The sequence below is a fragment of the Coenobita brevimanus genome, chromosome 13, assembly GCF_032717465.1.
Source record: "Coenobita brevimanus isolate Jiangsu-jjx chromosome 13, ASM3271746v2, whole genome shotgun sequence".
In the NCBI taxonomy this organism is placed as follows: domain Eukaryota; kingdom Metazoa; phylum Arthropoda; class Malacostraca; order Decapoda; family Coenobitidae; genus Coenobita; species Coenobita brevimanus.
This window is the reverse complement of record NC_136966.1, coordinates 40904776-40909471: the sequence shown is the minus strand read 5'-3', so window position 1 is coordinate 40909471 and position 4696 is coordinate 40904776.

Sequence of the window (4696 nt, the reverse complement as noted above, 5' to 3'; positions counted from 1 at the left end):
GTTAATAGAGGCTATTGCAGTTAACCATATATTTAACCTGTTTATTTGCCATTACATTATCCTTATGAGTCCCGAATGTTTTGTTGTTAGTTTGTGCATTAAACTTTAACTTGTAATTTTACCTAACTCTTTTGTTTTGAACCTGGAACTTTACGGGACAGTAGTGACTCTTAGTATTCTCACTTAATGTGTACATTATCTTTCTCTGTTCCGTAACATAAATTTGGCGACCTCTTATCAGGATATTCAGGATATTATCATAAGGATATTGCTCGATATTTTGTGACTGTTACTTATTAATTATGTCTACTATTACTACACTTGATGAAGCCAAAGATTTTTTGTCAAATGTGCAAACAGTGTGTGATGTAGAAAACAGAACAAAGAATGAACTTAAGCTTGTTGCTCAACAATTGGGAATTGCTGTTCGCTCTCATCATTCTAAAGATCAGATTGTTGACATGATTAATGAAAGTTTGTTTAATGTAACTCCTCCAAATGAGCAAACGCAGATTGAATTTGCTAAGTTACAGCTAGCCCTGCAGGAGGCCCGTGCTAGGGAGGCTGAGGCACAAGTTGAAATTGCTAGGATTCAGGCAGACCATGAGTATCGCATGAAACAAGGTGGAACTGGATCATCTAGCTCTGATGATTTTGATGTGGCTAAAAATGTTAAACTTGTCCCTCCTTTTAATGAATCTGATTTAACAAAGTATTTTCAGTTGTTTGAGAGGGTAGCTACAGGTTTTAACTGGCCCAAGGAGTATTGGCCAGTGCTCCTTCAAACTGTTCTCACCGGTAAAGCTCAAGTAACTTATGCATCTTTGCCTCAGGATCAATCTGATAATTATGATGTAGTTAAGAGCTTGAGTCTTAAGGCCTATGAGCTTGTTCCTGAAGCCTATAGAGTAAAATTTAGGACAACTTACAAGCAAGATAAGCAATCCTATGTTGAGTATGCAAAAATCAAAGAAGATCTGTTAGAGCAGTGGTTAAATTCTAAGAATGTGGATTCTGATTTTGGTAAATTTAAGCAGATGATTTTGCTGGAGGACTTCAAGAGGTGTATTTATAAAGATGTAAGCCTATATCTTGATGAGAGAAGAATAGATAATTTGTCTGATGCTGCAGTTTTAGCTGATGAATATGTTCTCACTCACAAGAGATATTCTAAAGAAAAAGGGAAAGCTGAGAGTAAGTACATTGCCTCTACTCAGAGTACAGGTAACAGGAAAGAGAATAAAGATGATGTTTCTCAGGAAGTAAATACCAGCTTCACCTCTAGATTTCAGAAAAGTAAATGTACCTATTGTAGTAAGCTTGGTCATACTACGGAGAAATGTTTCAGGAGACAGCGTGATGTGAACAAAAAGGAGTCTTTAAATATTCAGTCAATTGGTCTAGTGTCCACTCTTGAGAGTTCCCAGAATTCTTTAACTGAGTTAACTGAACCTGCTTTGAGGGGTAACTTAAATTCTCATGATGGAGCTCCTCTTTTGAGCAGTAACGTGGGTGACACTCTCAAGAGTTCATGTGCTAATTTCCTGTCTGATGGTTTTGTCAGTCCTCTGGACAGTAATGACAGGAAATCAGTTCAAATATATCGTGATACAGGTGCTTGCCAATCCCTTATGCTGACCAGTGTTCTAGGCTCTAATGTTAATTCCTCTGATGAAACTGTAATCTTACAAGGTGTAGGGAATAATTACTTCTCTGTCCCTCTGTGCAGAGTGAATTTAGAGTCTGGTTTTGTTAATGGTTCTGTTATGGTTGGGTTGGTTGAGACACTCCCAATGTCAGGTGTAACTTTCTTACTTGGAAATGATATTGGTGGAAGTCAAGTGTGTCCAGCTCCTCAGTTGTCTAGTGAGCCAGTGGCTGTGTCCCAGGATTGTGATGTCCCTGATGTGTTCCCTGCATGTGCTGTCACTAGGGCTAAGTCTAAAGTTACTGGTGATTTAGAGGATAATGATGATGATGATGTTATCCTAGCTGACACTTTTCTTGCTAATTTGGACCACTCACCAGATGAGGCAGTACCCTGTAGTGTTGATAATTTGTCTCGTCAAGAGTTGGTTGAGTTGCAGGTTGCTGACCCTGAGTTGAAAGGTCTAGCTAACTCTGCTTACAGTGAAGAAGAGTCAGCCGGTGCTTCTACTTGTTATTATGTAAAGTCAGGAGTACTTATGAGGAAGTGGAGACCCCCAACAGCATCAGCCGACTGTGAATGGGAGGTTGTACATCAAGTTGTCATCCCTCGTGTTTGTAGGCAGGATATCATTCGAGTGGCTCATGATTCCAGTTTGGCAGGACACCTTGGAGTGAGGAAGACTGTGGCACGCATTTTGAAACACTTCTACTGGCCAGGTATCTTCAGGGATGTTTCCTGGTATTGTAAGTCTTGTCACACCTGTCAAGTTGTGGGGAAGTGTAATCAGACCGAAAAGGTTGCACCTCTAGTTCCCGTTCCTCCTTTTGAGGCGCCTTTCACCCGTGTGTTGGTGCATATTGTGGGCCCTCTTCCTAAGACTTCTTCAGGATTTTCTTATGCGTTGACCATGATTGATATGGCTACTCGTTATCCTGAAGCCATTCCACTTAGAAACATCTCAGCAAAGAACGTGGTTAAGGAAATGCTAGGGTTCTTCACAAAGTTTGGTCTACCCAAGGAGGTACAGTCAGACCGGGGAAGTAATTTCATGTCAAACGTTTTCAAGCAGTCTCTGAAAGAGTTGGGCATCACCCAGATCACGTCTTCAGCTTACCATCCCCAGACCCAAGGAGCGTTGGAGAGATATCATCAAACACTCAAATCGATGCTCAAGAAATGCTGTTTGGAACATCAGAAAGACTGGGATAAAGGTCTTCCATTCGTTGTGTTTGCCGCAAGAGAATCTCCAAATGAATCACTGGGCTTCTCACCTTTTGAACTACTGTTTGGCCATGAAGTAAGAGGACCCCTTAAGTTACTCAAGGAATGCTGGCTGTCGGAGGAAGATGACGTCAACCTGCTGGAGTATGTGATGAAGTTCAAAGAACGGCTGTCCACTGCTTTACAGCTGGCGAGAGAGAATTTAGGAGCTGCTCAGGAGAAGATGAAGACTTGGTATGATAAGAAGTCCAGGTTACGCCACTTTCAGCCAGGAGATCAGGTTTTGATTCTGCTACCAGTTCATGGGCAACCTCTTCAAGCCAAGTTTAGTGGTCCTTATTTCATGGAGAAGAAACTCAGTGATGTCAACTATGTCATCGCCACGCCAGATCATAGAAAGAGCAACCAACTATGTCACATCAACATGATAAAGTTATATCACAGGCAGGACGAAAATAATCCAGTCTGCACTGTAGCTGTTCCACCCGAGTCTGCAAGTGAAGCTCTCCCATGCAGTATGAGCCTGAGTGATAGTTTGGGGAAGAATCCTGATATCATGAATGATCTCCAGACTAAGCTTTCTCATCTACCTCCCAAGGAAAGGCAGGAGTTTTCGGCATTACTGCAGGAGTACCCGCAAGTGTTCCGTGCTACTCCAGGAAGAACCACTGTGTTGATGCATGATGTCGATGTTGGAGACGCAAAGCCAATTAAACTGCCTCCTTACCGTGTGAACCCAGTGAAAGTTCCTCTCATCCAGAAGGAGCTTGGCTACCTGTTGGACCACAAGATGATTGAGCCCTGTCAGAGCGAGTGGAGTTCTCCTGTCACTCTGGTCCCTAAGCCAGGTGGGTCACAGCGGCTTTGCATCGACTACAGACGTGTTAATCAGATAACTAAAACAGACACTTACCCTCTCCCTCGTGTGGAAGATTGCATAGACAAGATCGGAAAGGCTAGGTACATAAGTAAGTTTGATTTGTTAAAGGGATACTGGCAAGTACCTATGACTGAACGTGCTAGGGAGATCTCATGTTTTGTAACATTAGGAAAGACATTTGCATGTTCTGTAATGCCATGTACAGATTGTTTCAGAGTAATAAGAAATTTCCTTTGTAAATTTCTTTTTTCTTTGTGGGGAGGTGTTACATAGCCTATGATTTCATCATCCTTTGTGTAATATTAACGCACAGTATGCTGCATGTTTGATCACGAGCGTGTTCTGCCTCAGTCCCCCCCTTCTACCGTTATAGTAGAGTAAGTCGTCCTTTCTGTTGTCAGTGCGGGATTTTCATCTCTTTGTCCCCATGGCTTCATTTGCGCGTCCTTCTTACAAGTTGTATCAAGCTCTGCTGGCCCCTATATAATGAGCTCAGTCCCTGCATCATTGCCACTTAGATCTGCTCCTCATTTTGTTCACATCTCTGTCCTCCCCTGTACAGTTATTATTATTGTGAGTGCTCAAGAAATCTCCAAACATCTAGCAGCTGTGTGTAATTTGAGTATAACTGTTGTTGTATTTTTTCTTGTACTGTGTAGCATGGGGTTGGTTCTTGGGCCTAGTGAGGTCTTTTTGATTAATGTTGGGTTTTATGTCCATCACTTTTAATATTATTTTGTATCTGTAATAATATATCTGGCATTCACTGAGTATTATCTGGTATCTCATTTTATCAGGGCTGACTTAGATAAATTTACTCTTGCTAATTTCGTGTTAATAGAGGCTATTGCAGTTAACCATATATTTAACCTGTTTATTTGCCATTACATTATCCTTATGAGTCCTGAATGTTTTGTTGTTAGTTTGTGCATTAAACTTTAACT